This window comes from Mytilus galloprovincialis, chromosome 3 (assembly GCF_965363235.1).
Source record: "Mytilus galloprovincialis chromosome 3, xbMytGall1.hap1.1, whole genome shotgun sequence".
In the NCBI taxonomy this organism is placed as follows: Eukaryota; Metazoa; Mollusca; class Bivalvia; order Mytilida; family Mytilidae; genus Mytilus; species Mytilus galloprovincialis.
This window is the reverse complement of record NC_134840.1, coordinates 44,807,585-44,826,053: the sequence shown is the minus strand read 5'-3', so window position 1 is coordinate 44,826,053 and position 18,469 is coordinate 44,807,585. Positions and strand designations below refer to the sequence as shown.

At 32.6% G+C, this 18,469-nt stretch overlaps 1 long non-coding RNA gene across 1 annotated transcript; it reads right to left on the bottom strand.

The window, feature by feature from the left end:
* Nucleotides 1–10,177: 10,177 nt before the first annotated feature.
* Nucleotides 10,178–16,122, bottom strand: LOC143066439 (uncharacterized). The gene is made up of 3 exons (XR_012975618.1): nt 16,012–16,122; nt 10,776–10,878; nt 10,178–10,276 (listed from the first exon to the last, which is right to left on the bottom strand). It is a non-coding gene; the product is annotated as an uncharacterized LOC143066439 (long non-coding RNA).
* Nucleotides 16,123–18,469: the final 2,347 nt, after the last annotated feature.

Here is an 18,469-nt window from a genome sequence, read left to right as displayed (position 1 = left end):
ATTTATAATAAAATTGAGAAATGAAATGGGGAATGTGTCAAAGCGACAACAACCCGACCATAGAGCAGACAACAGCCGAAGGCCACCAATGGGTCTTCAATGTAGCGAGAATTGTGAGAGGTGTCCTGCAGCTGGCCCCTACACATATGTATACTAGTACAGTGATAATGGACGTCATACTAAACTCCGAATTATACACAAGAAACTAAAATTAAAAATCATACAAGACTAACAAAGGCCAGAGGCTCCTGACTTGGGATAGGCGCAAAATTGCGGCGGGGTTAAACATGTTTATGAGATCTCATCCCTCCCCCCATACCTCTAGCCAATGTAGAAAAGTAAACGCATAACAATACGCATATTAAAATTCAGTTCAAGAGAAGTCCGAGTCCGATGTCAAAAGATGTAACAAAAGAAAATAAATAAAATGACAATAATACACAAATAACAACAGACTACTAGCAGTTAACTGACATGCCAGCTTCAGACCTCAATTAAACTGATTGAAAGATTATGTCTTCATCATATGAATATCAGGCACAATCCCTCCCGTTAGCGGTTTAGTATCATACTATCATAAAAATATATGAGAAGAACATAACCCGTGTCATGCCAATAACGGTTTAAAAAAAAAATGTGTTTAGTTCCGATGCAAAGACCCTATAAGTGAATCAATATTAAAGCCAAAATATGCAATCTTTAATGACCTGACAACAGTATCGTAACTATATCCCTTCTTAATAAGTCTGTTTAAAGGTTTTGTAAGCTTTTGAGGTGAATACTGAGACATTTTTGTGCTTTGTAAAAAATATTACCATAAAAGATTGGATGTGAAATACCAGAACGTATAAGATGTCTGCATGTTGGGTTATATTTACGAATTATTTCCTTATACCGGTGATAAAATTTAGTAAATGTTTTGACCAGTTTGTGATATCGAAAACCCTGGTGTAATAATTTTTCAGTAAAACATAAATTTCTCTCGCTAAAATCTAATACGTTGTTACATACACGAGCGAATCGTACAAGTTGAGATATATAAACACCATAAGATGGTGACAAGGGAACGTCACCATCTAAAAATGGATTATTAACGATAGGAAATGAAAAATCATCTCTTTTATCATAAATTTTTGTATTAAGCTTCCCGTTAATGATATAGATATCAAGATCGAGGAAAGGGCAGTGGTCGTTGTTAGTATTAGCTTTATTTAAAGTAAGTTCAACAGGATAAATTTCTTTAGTATACATACTGAAGTCGTCATTATTGAGAGCCAATATATCATCCAAATATCTAAAAGTATTGTTAAATTTTTGTATCAAATGTTGTTTCGATGGGTCTTTGTTAATTTTAGTCATAAATTGTAACTCATAACAATACAAAAACAGGTCCGCAATAAGTGGTGCACAGTTAGTCCCCATTGGAATTCCAATAACTTGACGATATACGGAATCTCCAAAACGAACAAAAATGTTATCAAGTAAAAATTCAAGCGCATATATAGTATCAAAGCATGTCCAATTGACATAGTTCTTTTGTTTATTGCTACTAAAAAATGACCTAAAAGAGTTTGAACATATATACTCGCATTCTGACTTTTTAAATGCCCAGTTAAAAAGGGATGTGAATTTTTTCTTAATAAGAATATGAGGCAAAGTGGTATAAAGGGTAGAAAAATCAAAACTGTGAACAGATTAAAAATCACCAATATATGCATGCAATTTATCAAGTACTTCCAACGAGTTTTTGACACTCCAAAAGTAATTAATTCCACTATTTCCAAAGGCTTCATTTGAACAATTTATTATCAGGTTTTTTATTGTACCAAGTGTACTAGTAAGTAAAACAGACACTTAAGTAGTGGAACAATGGCTTGAAGATGAAATAAATCTATATTTGTAAGGTTTTTTGTGCAGCTTCGGAAGCCAGTACATAGTTTGGACTTTCGTTGTAATTGGTTCTGCTTGTAAAGAAGTAGCTAAAAGTTTGTGTTTGTTACAGATGTCGTTTTCTGAAAAAGGAAGTCAGTTGGAATGTTGGTGAATTGGTGATTTCCTTTTGCAGAACCTCTATATAAAATTTACGTCAAACAATAATGATATTATTAGCAGCTTTATCAGCCGGGACAAAAACAAATTCCTTGGCTAGTTCTTTTAGTTTATGTTTGATACGCGAAATAGGGTTTTTATGGTTGTTGTTAAGAGTAAAATGTTTTATCTTACCTTCTATACATTTCCAGGAATATGATTGGTTAAAAGCGTCCGCGTGCAAACCGTGTATATTTGATATTAGGTTAGTAGGGAGGCGGGGCTTATCTCATACACGGTTAGTAGTGGAGTTACGTCCCTTTATATACCTTATTAGGTAAGAAGGGGGCGGAGCTTATTTTATACACGGTTAGTAATGGTGTTATGTCCCTTTATAAAAAACAAAACGGTACTGAGAAAAAATCTTAAAAGATCCAACAGACGAAGAAATTGATGATTAAGATTGAAACAAATTCATAAAACACATTTAAACCTTACAAGTCGTTATTGTTGGCATTTGTTTTTGTAGGATCAATGGAAGTATTTTCTTAGTGCTAACAGTATTGAAGACTTGCTCATTTTGAGAATCACTAGTCTTAATTTCACACGTTAAGATAGTCGATAAGATAAATTCGTTACATAGTGTGCTAGTGACGTAATACGTTATATATGGGGTCAGTAAATTCCATATGGGGATTCGAGCTTCGCTCTCACCCCATATGGAATTTACTGACCCCATATATACCGTATTAGGTCACTAGCACACTATGTAACTAATAGTATTCGAATATCAACTATCTTCATTACTGAATTAAAAAAAGAGTCCAAAGATTTTTTGTCAGTTTTTTCCCGTTTTACCCATTTCAAACAGTAGGTATGGAGTGAGTCGTGGATGCGGATGATATTACGACACTCATTCCAATTAATAATTGACGGGGGACGATATTTAGGTCCTTTACTGAGGAATGGTTTTAACTCTCGGTCGCGAACGATGTTAAGGTCTCCTGTTATGACATGGGAAATGGGGCCATAGGTGTATTCGGAATTTCTGCAATTACACGACATAGGTGTATTTTCAATGATATTTATATCTTTACACAATTGGCTATAATTAAACACATATTTCCGGGTAGATTTCTTGTAAATATAACAAATAAGAGGGAGTTCAGTATTATCAAAATATCCAGGAATTTGGTCTTTAACAGAATGGTCGTTAAAAATACCGGCAATATTTACAAAATCAAAACCTTTATTGACATACTTTATTTTAATAAAATGTTTTTTATGATCTTCAGGGCGGTCAACTTTTGGAAACAATTTAGAATAACAATATGCCATTATAATTTGAACAATTTCATACTTAGGACTGTAATATGAAATTGTGTTGCAATCCTCTAACATTTTATTTAATTTATTTATAGACCTGTAAAGAACAAAGCTTGGTTTCCAGATAATGTCTGCCGTTGTTTTTTGAAATAGAAATTAGGTCCGAAATATTTGTATGGTTGGTCCGAAATATTTGTATGGTTGGTCCGAAATTTTCTTTGATTGCGATTTTTTCTGCGTCAATGAGATCTATTTTTACGAACAGTTTTAGAAACTATATCCAAAATGTTAACAGAATCGGTTCTTGATATATTGCCAATTCCCATGATATTATCATTAAGACCGAGAGGATAGACTGTCTGTAATTTTTTTAATCCAATTTAATTCAATTATTTTCCGTGATCGTACAAACTTTGAATGAGATTCACCAGGCTGCTTATTTACTACTTCTAAAGGTTGAACTGTTAAATATTAAATAGGATGATTGTGCTTCTTAAGATGTTGATACATCCTTATCAGACAAACAGCTAGACTTCCTCCTGCAATGTTCGATGTAAAGGCTTCTGTATGTGAGAATTTTTTTAGCACTCACTCTGATACACTTGAACTATAACCATTGTCTTAACCCAGGCAGAATTTAAACTATTGTCTTAACCCAGGCAGAATTTAAACCATTGTCTTAACCCAGGCAGAATTTAAACCATTGTCTTAACCCAGGCAGAATTTAAACCATTGTCTTAACCCAGGCACAATTTAAAAACCTCATCATTGATAACAATCTTCTAATTTTGTGCAACAGATGTGCATATCATTCACACGAGACTAACCAGTGACACTCGAATCAAGACGTTTGGGAGGCTAAATCAAAAACGAAGTTGAGAAGATTAAAGACCCAAAAAATCAAAAAAGTTGTGCCTAATATGGATAAGCCAGTCCACACCGGGGTACTTTCGTACCGTACTTGCAAACCCCAGAATCCCGAAAAAAGTTGTTGCAACGACTTTTTAACGTACTAAAAGACTAAACTGATATCCAATATATCTATAATACTAAAATAACGAGGTCCAATTGGTAAAAACGACAAATCAAAGAATTCAACTTTATATAAAGCTAATATATGACAATGTTTTACATTAAAAATTACACCACTCCAGACCCTTTTGTTTTCCACATAATTAATATTGCCAATAATTAACAAGTTCCGGGTCGATTCCGATAACGATACCAATAGTATATTCACCTGTTACCTAATACCTTATCTGTACGTTTCGCATCTGAAAGGCGCACCACCAAACGGTGTATTTAGGATTTTGCTATATACACGGGTCATAATCACACGGTTGACACTACTAAATTCAATCATTGTCAAATTGTTCCCTATTGTAGTATTTTAATCAGTTAGACTTTCAGGCTAAGATAACAATACTAATACTAAAAATCTGGACTTAAAATAAGGCGTATAGTCACAGTTTTCAATTTGACGTAAAACAGCGAATTCAAATAATTAATGTTACCAATAATTGATAAGTTCCAGGTCGACGGGTTCAAACAGAAAGATTTGAAAGCAGAGAAAACTGTGTATCTTATAATCGGCATGACTTTATCAGATGACAATACCATTACTAAAATAAGGCTTACGAATAGTTACAGACCTTTTAAAATTCAAACTGACCATTATTCCGTGCGTTCATCGTGTATCGTGCGTGTATCGTGCGTGTATCGTGCGTGTACCAATCGTGCGCTCATCATTCATCGTTCCGTGTATTTTCCGTGTAACGTGCGTGCATCGTGTATCGTGTATCGTGTATCGTGCGTGTATCGTGCGTTCATCAATCATTCATTTTAACCGTGTATCGTGCGTGTATCGTGCGTGTATCGTGCGTTCATCAATCATTCATTTTAACCGTGTATCGTGCGTGTATCGTGCGTTCATCAATCATTCATTTTTAACCGTGCATCGTGCGTTCGTCAATCGTGTATATAACCGTGTACATCACATAATGTGCATTTGTCAAACGTGCATGTATATATCTAATTGTGTAACGTTCATTCATTGCGGTTTCTATATATGACAGTCGGTTATAGAGCTCTTCAAAGCCTATATTTTATCTCACGGTTAAAGTGTACATGTATATTATATTCCAACTTTGAATACAATTTTCATTCTATCTGACTTTGTTGGAAACTTAATGAACTTCATCTTACAGATGCATTAATTACGTTCATTCAGATTGATAACTTTGCGTGTAAAATTTATTTATCAATATATAATAAATTTCGCGATTGATTCTTCAGTGAGTCTTGGTTGTTTTTAACAAATTTTAATATAACGATACATGTTCTATGTAAACACAATTACAGGACGAATTTTTTACGACAGAACATTATGTCATTTGAATTTCTAATACTATTCAACTGAGCGAGATATCTCGGACATATGTTACCACTTGGTTAAAATATACTGTTATTTTGTATATACTTTAATTTAGCCACGGACCCACGACATTACGGGTGTATTCTAGTATTATTAATATTTCCTTGAGGGCACGACACGACAAATATATATTTTCCTGCGTCTCTAATAATAGTAGAAAATAAGTATTGTACGGTACAGTTCTTCCAGAATAAGAGCAGTCATATGTATTTTGAAAGACCAATGACTAATGTATGGGTTTGGTGTCTAATTATTGAAACATAAAAAAGGTACCTGTGCATGTACTTGTTTAATTAAGCATTTTCCAAAGACGTAGTATCTTTTCGTCAAATAGAACTATAATAATAATTCATGGAAATTCATGGATTTTCGATAAGGTTCCTATCGAAATTCCACTTAATTTGAAAATTATCATTTTTGGCCTTTATGAAAATTATAAACTGAATTTTATTAAAAATAAAGCTATCTTACTGACGAAGTACTTTATTTACAGATGTAAGATGCAAGATATAAAACCTAATATAAAAGGTCTTCAAAATTACATAAAAGAAAACTTGATTTTAGAGAAATATATTTCTTCAAAATACTTAAGTGTGGAAGAACACAACTTGTATTGGAACCCCTGGGCTAAGGTCATTAATTAAATATAAACATGTATGTACTAGTATATGAGCATTTGAAATTATTTGTATACTGATATACCATACCATATGTATGCTCATATATTTCTTGCACTACTATTACTATATTAATGAAACTGTTATTACTATATTTAATCCATAGATTTCTAAGTGTAAGTTCATAGAATGCTTATTATGCTTTTTTATTTCACTTGCTTGCTTATTGTGCCACAAGATAAATATGTTGATACTTGTAAATTCATGAAGAAAAAAATAAATTATAAAAAAAAATGAAAGTTTGTCCTTTAAAACTGAAAAAAAGTAATTAAAATGCTATCAAGTGGCTCAATTTGGCAAATACAAAATCAAGCAGTCTATAGCTAACAGTAGTAAAAATATTTTCAATACCAATTTCAGCTGATATGATAACAAATACTATTGACTTATAAAATATATATTTCTGATATATCTAATATAAATACAAATTTTGCTCTCATTGCATATACTGGTAGTTGCTTGTAAGGAAATAACCATTACTACAAGTGTATTGGGTTATGTTTTTTAGTCTCATTAAAAAAAAAGTTCCATGAAAATCAAGAAAATTTTGAAGTATTTGAACAATATAAATCAAGAATTATTTTTCAAAAGGAGTAGGTTCGGTAAGGACTCATTTTGGCCTCAAATTTCAGTTTCATCTGACGAAAGATTTTGACCACTTTTTAAACACTTAAGTGTCTATTTCACTTGATTCGATTAGTTAATGTGAAAGATTTTAACTGATTTAGTCATTAAAAACGATCCGATTCAAGCTCAAATATGAAAAATCTACCAAATATGCTGAAAAATGTCACTTTACAGATGGTTTTTGTCAAAAATGAAAGTGGCCGCATTCGTGTTCATCCACAATCTTTATATATGTTATGCATTATCATAAAATACAACTTACATTTCAATATTAGGGATGAACACGAATGCGGCCACTTTCGTTTTACACGGAAACCGTCTAAAATTTACCTAAAATGCTAGAATTTTGAAGATTTCAGTAATTTAGCATGACTTAATGGTACTACAACCCGATATATGTGCATTGTATTGTTAAAAACAGCCCATATTTATGTAGCAGAGGCATTCAACTGTCCAATAAATAACTAAAAGTTTAAATTTCAACAATTTTGTAAAACTGTTATATTTTGGGGCCAAAAAGGGGTCTTACCGGACCTTCTCCTTTAACACTAGAAGGTATTGTGTAAATCTGGACTTAGAATATTTTTGGGTCATCTGCATGACTACAATATTTTTTCATTCAATCCATATGAACTTATTCTTATTATTAAATGGTTACCAAAATTACAGGGGCACTAGCTGTCAAATTCATGTTCACCGATTTTAATTAAATTCTCATATTTGATTTAAACAAAGGAAAACATTTTTCCAAACTATTAAAATTCTAAAATAATAGAATTTATGTAATATACATAAATTCGGTTATTCTAGTGGAAAGTTTTAATCTCGGCCGTTGCAGTGCTTTCCTTTATAAATTCATATGTAGTCGATAAGATGTATAGTGGTGACGTCAATTTGACGTTAGCGTTCTATTTAACTTTAAGCTGCAAGTGAACAGACGTGTATAATTACAGAGGGAAGTATTTTGAAAATATCAAGTAGATTACTATAGTGGATATTAAAGTTGGTATTTTATATATGTATAATATGCAAAGAGATATATGGATAATACAAACAAATTGTTTTAATAAAAAATATTGTAAAATAGTTAGAAATTGTTGAATTTCGAAACGGCGTGGCCGCCACGTGATGCCGAATATGAAATAAAAGAAAAATTATTTAATCACAATACGACTTAAGTTAAAGAAATGATATTTTTGTTGTGACTTTATATTTGGTGAATAATTCACCCAGTGCGGAAGTAATTACTTCGTAGCATACGACATACTATCAATTCAACAAAAACGATACATACATCGTTTGAACGGCTACAGCTTTAAGATATATTGTCATTGATTAAAGACTTTTTGTTACACAAACAAACAAAACTAATAAATTTGAAATAAGTAAATAAATAAATTTAATAAAAATAAATGAATAAATAAATCTATTTGTGAGTTTCAGTATGTTGAGAAGAGGTACGAGGAACGTACAGCATCAGCGAGAGCTGGAGTAAGAAGGACCCCGGTGGTGTCGAAGGGAGTTTCGTCACGGGCGTCAGTACAATCATCTATGACGGTTACAAGGCCTGAGGCTATCTATACATCTGGACATGACGGCGCTGCCATACCAACAACTGCAACAGTATCAACGACAAGAATGTTGATGCCAACATTTTCTAGCAATCAGGACAACTCCGTCCACATTCCGGACATGATACCATGGCAACCAAGACGAGCAATAGACCTCCAGTCAACTGTTGATAACACACAGTTTGTGTCACAAACAGGTAATGTGATCAATAATGATTATGTACAAATTCCCAATAGAATTGAAAGTGTTCATGAGAATCTAGGCATAAATGTAACACAGTCAATTAAAGAAAAAACATTGAAAGGGGAATTCATAGATTTAGCTTGTCTATTAAATAATTCAGTCAACACGGGTTTTGACAAACATAAGTTGACATGGGCTCAAGGGGAATTCATTTTACAACCCATTTCTCGACAATCAAAAATTACAAATATTGAAAAGTGGACAGATGCTTTCATCATTTTTATTTATATTTATTGTGCTGTGCACGTAAACCGATTTAAGGAACTGTTAAAATACATGCACACAATACGCCTTGGGTAGTGACTCTGCAGCTTTTGCTAATCTTACAGAAGATGATTATTTGTGTACACCAATTTGAAACATACTTATTGCCTGGTAAAAACATGACATTATTTTTTATCATCGGTACGGTAGATTTTTTCAAGGGCATTATCTCCCCCTTTAGCGAGTTTTTCTTCCCTGGAGGAATCGTCTCTTTTCGGTCATATGGCAATAAGACCAAATAATTGGCATATTGCCCTTTTGGTATACCTAGTAAGTAATTTCTATTACATATAAGGAATCACTGTTGATTTGATTTTGCCATGTGATTATGGACTTTCCCAATTGATCTTCCTCTAAGTTCAGTATTTTTGTGATTTTACTTTTTTTTTGAATAATTATAGATTATTTCAGGACAGTAAAGAGCATGAACAAGTTTGTGGCAGTAGCCCAACATCAAATATCAGCAAAAGATTAAGTTCAGAAAATAACAATATTTCATACCACGGAAACTTCTGAGCAATGCATATCATTTTGAATGCAATGACTCTTTAAAAGAATACTATTTAATAAAAGAAATTAAAGAAAAATGACTTACATAATGTAATATCACTCAGTCACCATCGAAACCAATATAATTACGCAGAGAGAAGTCAATATGAAGTGGGAGACATAACGAGACAAGAGTAGGGGATATTTCAAAACATATAAAATCAGTTGTCATATTGGCAATTATACCACATCGCCTTCTTTGTATACTGACATATTCATCTTAAATATGGAATAAATAAATCATTCATAAACAAGTTCTAAAGCTATAATTCTGAAACCGTGCAAGTTGCATCAAAGCCTCAAAGAGTTGCTAACTTTATATTTAATCTATATTGAAAAACCACAAATTTCATGTTTGCATGAAGTTTGAGTAGACCTCCAAATAGCTATTGCGATTGTGCTGCTGGCTTGTTGTCTCATTAAAGTTTATCCCAATGCTCATATTTGAAATACATAATGAAGAAAAAAATAGATTTATTTCAATTTCAAGCGAAATGTTTATTAAAATGATGACTCTCATTTTTTTTCACTGCTGTTTCTTCTACTTCTACATGATCTGAAAAAACACAAAATACCAAAAAATAAAATTGATGAAATTGGTGTGTGCTGTTGGAGTTTCCATATTTAAATATATAAAGCTTACTGGTAGTTAAAAATCAAGACATCAAATATTAAAAGGATTAAAAAAATGTTATGAGTAGCTGTTAGCTGTTTTCATAGATTTTATGTTTTTTCAACTGTGACTCTTCCATAATTGCTATCTTGCAATTTGTCTACTCTGTTTTATAAAACCTGAAATATTGATCATTTTTTTGCCAGTCAAATGAACTAGTAAATACTTTCAGTATAATTCTACAACATACATGAATACATCTACTTAGTAATTGTTAAGGCCATTTAAAGTAATTTTTTAAAATATTACTATCAAATTGTTTTTAATTTTGATTATATGAACATGTTGTTTGGTTACTGTCTCAACAGCATACATGTATGACTTATTTCAATGATTTCTCGATGACATATTTGTTTCATGATATGTATGAATAACCACCTACCTGATACATTTCCCAACCTAATCAAGATCTCCAAGTTAGACATCGGCATATCTATCATATCAGTAGAGCCTGGTCAACTAGGTAAGGATAATTCTCCATTCTACTTCAAAAATTAAAAAAAATACTCAATTGAAATAATTCATATGTATCAAATGACTTTCAAAAATGTATATGAGGTTTTTTTTATGTGCATGATTGTGTGTGTTCTCATATACATGCAGGTCACAAAATAACCATATAAAAATAGAAGAAAAAAATCAATGATGGGTTAAATGATATAATACACCAGTAATTAAACAATACAAATCTAACAAGAATGTGTCAGTAAGTACATGGATACCTCACTCACACTATCATTTTCTACATGTTATTTATTAATAGTCGTGTTCATTACCAATCCCAGCAAAACATATTAATACCTTTGTCAATAAGTGACTTATATATTGCTTCCGGTATAGACTTTTTTTTTAAAACAAATTATTAATAGTCGTGTTCATTACCAATCCCAGCAAAACATATTAATACCTTTGTCAATGAGTGACTTATATATTGCTTCCGGTATAGAATTTTTTTAAAACAAATATATTGCGTAAATTATACATTTATTTTGTAGTTAATTTCATCGTCACCTGATTTGACCTTTCTTATGTAAAATAATTACTGTTAGAAAGGTGTATGTCTGTTATAAGCTGAGGTTATAAGATTATAATGATGTGTGGTAATCAAGTAGACGTCTTCGATTTCCAGTGATGTAAAAATGATTAAGCTGCACCTGGTGTTTCGGATATCATTTAGGTCATTTTTGACCAAGGCCGTAAATCCTCATCACACTCTAAGACATAAGCCCGAATTTCCAGCTACTTTGTAGCTGTGGTCTTATCAGACATCATGCTGATGCCAATTACCCCAGACCATGCATCATGCTGGGTTTGTTGATCTTAATCCCCCAAATAACTGGTCACATACATATTATCATACTTAATATATATGTCATTTTCAGTACAGGTACAAATGTGAATAAATGATTCCTAGTGAATATTGATATATAAATTGAATGATAAAGTTTGATCATGTGAAAAGTCAAATCACAAAAATACTGAACTCCGAGGAAAATTAAAAAAGAAAGTCTCCAATCAAATGGCAAAAATCAAAAGTTCAAACACATCAAGGAATTGTATATTTAAATATACAATTCCCTGAACACATCAAACAAATGGATAACAACTGAAAGTTATACATCAGAAGTTGAAATAAAAACAGAAAACTATTACAGTAATTATATTATAATTAATGTTAATATTTTAAAGTGATTAAGTTTGTATTGTAATTTATAGTATGTAATATGTTAATTGTTTGGCACAGTAGCAAATGTTACACCTGTTTAAAAAAAGATGACATAAATCTGATGTTGTCAAACAATTATGGGTATGATAGAAAAGAAGAGACCACATTGATGAACACATTCTATTGTTTTGAAGAAAAAAGGGGAATTGTCATCTGGAGGTTTAATTGATTTTTTTTCGTTTTCTGGTAATCAAATTGATTTTTTTTTTAAATAAAAATCAGTTCTTTTGACCACATTGATTTTGTGTCACAAACCTATGCTGTGTCAAATATTCAATCACAATCCAAATTCAGAGCTGTTTTAAGCTTAAATGTTGTGTCCTGCATACTTGAATTTTGGAAATCATCGTTAATTTTGGAATAGAGCTCTATCATGCATAGATCATAGTACTTAAAGACAAGGAGTTTTTAAAAGCCCTCCCCCTTTTAAAAAAAATCTGGAGTTTTTTACTGTTAATTTCTAGCTGTGTAAAACTAACTTAGAATTAAAAGCAAGTAGCAAATAAAATTTAATTTAAGCATGTTTATTTTAATATAGTATAGAAAAAACGTGAATTTAATCGAAAGTGATAGAAAACTAAGAAAAATACCAGATTTAGATAAAAGGGGGAGGACTAATATAAGTTGTCTTTTAGCCAATATCAATGGCATAGACCAGATAATTTTTCAAAGTTAGGCTAATCGTTTATGGTAATTTTTTAATTTTCCCTGATTTCACATCAGTTTGAAAGAAATAAAAGTTATTTAAGTTTATTAAATATAGAAAAAAAGGTGAGGAACAAAATTATTTCATATACGTGTAAATGCAGGGAAAGTTATCCATAACATCGCAATAAACTAAACATGCATATTATTATTTTTAATATATACTTTTTCTTTAGGATTTTTTTCTTCTTCAAATTTATTGTTCAGAAATACAATGAAGCTAGGAGGAAAGACACAGAGAAATATAAATTTATAGCTTATCATTTTGTGATCCACATCTGGTTATAATTAGTGAACCACTAAGAAAGTGTGTCCACATAATTTATATCTAACTGATTACTGATAACATGCTGAGATAGATTTATAGAAAAATATTAGGAAATCCGGGCTTATGTCTTGGAGTGATCAGGTACCCTAGCCTTGTATTATTATAAATACTATTTAATTAAAATTTGATTAGTTCTTGCTCTGGTACCATATCAAATGTAGTGTTATTTTTAGGGCACGACACCTGGTGAATCTGCAATATCATTATTATTCTTATGTCCTTTCTTATCTAATTATTATTTAATTGTTTACAGTGATTATAATTTTGCCGAGGTCAAATACTCCTTCACGTTCTTATGTTTACGATAAGCAATCATAGGTGGTCTGGGAAATAAATTCTTAGCAGTTATATCATTTTCTATTAACTGCCAATGTTTTCTTATTCGTCTTTCCAATTATTTAAAGAGTGGATTAAATTTAGTTGCTAGAACTAGTGGTGGACAGTTTTGTTTATTTCTTTTTTTATAACATAATGTATTCAATCTGTTTTTTCTCAATGCTTTATCTATTTGTGGATTAATTTCATTTTTCGAGTATCCTCTTAGTGTAAGTTTTTGTTTGAATATTTCTATCTGTTTGTCGAGGTCATCTCTGTTACAACACGATCTAATGAACCTTGTAATTTCCCCAATTATAAATCCTTTGAATACAGATGCTGGGTGAGCAGACGATTTTTCTAAATATTGGTAATTATCTGTAGCTTTGCGATATAATTTGACATCTAATATCTTTTCTGTTTCAAATCGGGTTCCTTTAAATATTGTTTCATCCAAAAATTGTATTTGATTATTAGAGATTTCATGTGTAAATTTTAATAGTGGGTGAATACTATTTGCAATTTTGTAAAATTCCTTAAGAGTTTGTTCGCTTACTTTAAATAATAAAAATCCATCATCTCTGTAGACAGAAAGAAGAGAAATGTCAGACGAGTATGGGAACCGTTTCAATATTTCAGAAACGATTTCATATATTCTTATATCTGTTAAACTTGGCGACATTGGGGATCCCGTTGGAACCCCAACTTTCTGTTTGAAAATTTGCCCATTGAATTCAAATTCATTATTTGCAAGGGAAATTCTTAGTAATTCCAGTAAAGCCTTTTTTTGGTGGCACTTCGCTCTCACCCCATATGGAATTTACTGACCCCATATATACCGTATTAGGTCACTAGCACACTATGTTACTAATAGTATTCGAATATCAACTATCTTCATTACTGAATTAAAAAGAGTCCAAAGATTTTTTGTCAGTTTTGTCCCATTTTACCCATTTCAAACAGTAGGTATGGAGTGAGTCGTGGATGCGGATGATATTACGACACTCATTCCAATTAATAATTGACGGGGACGATATTTAGGTCCTTTACTGAGGAATGGTTTTAACTCTCGGTCGCGAACGATGTTAAGGTCTCCTGTTATGACATGGGAAATGGGGCCATAGGTGTATTCGGAATTTCTGCAAATTACACGACATAGGTGTATTTTCAATGATATTTATATCTTTACACAATTGGCTATAATTAAACACATATTTCCGGGTAGATTTCTTGTAAATATAACAAATAATTTGATAGAGATGTCTCCCTTTGTCTATAAATTTTACTGAGATTAATTCTGTGAGGAAATAAATTTATAAAAAAAATGCTTTCAAAGCAATAATGGCCAAAATCTCCATACAGTTCATCACGTATCGGTGGCAGCTAAAAAAAATCACCACTAAGGACAACTTGGATTCCTCCAAAATATAATGATTGATTTTTTATTTTTCGACAAATAAATTCTACTTGTTCAAATATTTTTTTTGACACCATTGAACCTTCATCGATTTTTAATACATCTGTTTTAGTAAATCGGCATTTTGTTATTGTAAATCTTTCATCAAAACTGATTAAATTTAACAAGTCATTGCTACAAATGTAGTATGTCGAACATCTTCTAGTCCACAAAACCTGTGTAATGTTGTAGCACCTATGGATGAGGGATACTGTCTGCAAGCTATTCCTGTGTAGCATGTCAATTGGACGCATTTTCCTAATAATTTCAATTGCTCAGAACATGATTTAATTTTATGTGTTTTTCCTGTTCCCCCTTGACCTGTCAAAACAAGATTATGTCCATTGCAAATAAGTTTTTTTAGCCAAATCCTGTCCTGAATCCATGTTGTTGTTTACATTGCGGGAAAATTGCATTCGATAATTTGGGTAGTTATCGTTAGGTTGAGAGTATTCATCCGAGAAGTTCCGAATAACAAGATGTTACCTCCCCTTTCATCTGAATCGTTGCGAAACGACCAGAGTGCCAGTTACGTTGCTTTCGCCGGGAAATTTGAATGTTTAGACCTGAATGCAACCGAAGCTGCGTAAGGGTTCCGTTGATCGGAAAATGAAAATATGCATGTGATAGAAGAATTATTTAGGAAGAAAATGAGTGCATTTGTAAGGTATACAGTAATCTATTAATATTTTTAAATATTTTTTATTCAAAGTAGGTTAGGCAATCCAAGATGGCGACTTAGATCCCTTTAGGTTTTTTCAGTATACGGATATGGATAGTAAAGTGCACATTGTCAGAAAACAAAGAAATATCGATGACATCGTCAAATACGTTAATAAAGTAATACAAATAGACAGGAAATACAAAAAAAAAAAACCCAACATTGATTAACAAAATTTTAATCTGCTAACCGAGTCCAAAATTTTAATCTGCTAACCGAGTCCCTGTGGATCAAGCTAAAAATTTGGGATCATTTAGACGAAGTTCTCAAGTATGTTTTCTGAAAAGCTCCAATTTATTTACGTACGTTTTCAAGAGAAAGATAACATTTTACATTTTAAACGTACAGGGCTAATGTATTTACCTACCGAACGATAGGAGCATCAGACAGTACAATCTCGGAAACTTTTCCAACACAATGAGTCTTCTGCTATAAATATCCGTTGTTTATAGATGGCGCGCCAGCTTAATAAAATAAAGTCTATTCCGATAAAATAAACGAAAAGTGTAACGTCGTCTAAAAGTTGCCGTTTTGTTTGACAGGACGCAAATTTCATTTATTGTGTATCAATAAATATAAAACCATGTAAAAGTTCTTTAAATATTCATTTACTTTTGCATCTAATTTATTTCTAACTCAACCCAGTAATTCTATTTGCAAATACGATAACAAGTGGCAATAAAAAACGAAATATTGTATGACGGCAGATCGCAAAATTACGACGTTACTTTAGCGGACAGAGTGCCTAGGCCGCTTGGGGCTCAAAGAAACCAAGGTATGGGTTGGAAAAATTATGATGAGCAATATAGACTAAGAAAAGCTCATGAACCATCCAGTTTGTGGAGTAATATAGACAATGAGCTTTGGTTGTTATAGATGCAACCAGTGAATACTATCTCAAATGTGTCCTTAAATGTATCTAATAGTAATATTCAAGACAGTAGTGGTCATGGGAACAAATGCTATAGTTATAACTATGAGGGAAGCTGTTGGAAAAGACCTTGCTTTTATAGCCATTTGTGTTTAAGGTGTAATGGTTCACATCCAATTATAAACTGTCAAAGACAACTGGGAAATGTGAGACCACATGTTGGTAATACACAATATAACACGGGCTCTCAGTTTCAGTTTCGGGCACCCGGGGCTCAGTATAGAGCAGGGCCCCAGTTTCAATTTCGCCCAAGGAGCGCCGAGTCAAGAGTCAGATTTTCCCCAAGAAATGCCACACAGTTCACACAAGCAAGATCTAGACCAAATATCAGAACTATGGCGACTTGGTAGAACCCCTATGAAGATTGGTGTTTTGAAAAATATGCTGAGGGCATATCCGCATGCAGGTGTAGCAAAATAATTATATGAAGGATTTTTATGTGGTTTTCGTTTGAAATATTCAGGTCCGAGAATTTCTTTTATTTCCAAAAATTTACAGTCGGCAAATTGACTTTGTCATAAAGTTGAAACGTTGGATAAGTTAGATCAGGAGGTAAAAGCGGGTAGGATGGCTGGTCCCTTTTTAGAATAGCCGATTTCTACTCTTAGGACTTCTTCTATCGGTCTAGTACCAAAAGAGAAAGGTTGGAGGTTAATATCTCATTCATCGGACGCCATCACGAGTTGGTTGACCGTTATGGAATAACCGTTTCACAAATGATATCGGATATGTTCCTTACGTCGTAACTACAATCCCCTTCCCTTTCATGAATGCGACCTACCGAATTAGATTATTTACCGGATTTGTAATCACATAAGCAACACGACAGGTGCCACATGTGGAGCAGGATCTACTTACCCTTCCGGAGCACCTGAGATTTATTTTGAACGAATCTATCCCATCAAACTAGACTACAGATACAGTTAAGTCTGCCACATATCTTGACTTACATCTAGAAATTGACAATGAGGGTCGGTTTAAAACAAAACCTTACGACAAAACAGATGATTTCAGCTTCCCACTTCTGAATTTTCCATTTCTATGTAGCAACATAAGACTATTTACCGGATTTGTAATCACATACTAGTAAGCAACACGACAGGTGCCACATGTGGAGCAGGATCTGCTTACCCTTCCGAAGCACCTGAGATCACCCCTAGTTTTTGGTGGGGTTCGTGTTGGTTATTCTTTAGTTTTCTATGTTGTGTCATGTGTACTATTGTTTTTCTGTTTGTCTTTTTCATTTTTAGCCATGGCGTTGTCAAGTTTGTTTTAGATTTATGAGTTTGACTGTCCCTTTGGTATCTTTCGTCCCTCTTTTATCATATCCGGAAGGTTCCGGGGTCAACGATTTTATTGATCGCGATGAATGTTCCGTTCAATATGCATCTTTTGATGAAGTTATACAAATGGTCAGCTCACTCGGAAAGTCTGCATTGTTTGGGTACGGGACATAAAGTCCGCTTTTCGTTTGCTGCCAGTGCACCCATCAGATTTTGAATTATTAGGGATTTATTTTGATGAAAAGTTCTTTGTAAATAAAAGTATGACTATGGGATGTTCAATTTCATGTAATTTATTCAATAAGTTTTCAACCTTTTTACACTGGTTAGTAGTTGAACGGAGTGGAGTGAAATCACTTGTGCATTATTTGGATGATTTTTTTATTTGGAGGCCCTGAGGATACACCTGTATGTCAAATGATGCTAGACACTTTTTCAGATATTTGTGGGGAACTAGGTGTTCCGATTGCTTCGGAAAAATCAGTTGGACCTGTAACATCTTTGAAATTTTTAGGATTGGTCATTGACACTGTTGAAATGGTTGTCAGAATACCACAAGACAAATTGTTAAAGCTAAAGTCCTTACTTGAACCGATTTAGTTGAATAAAAA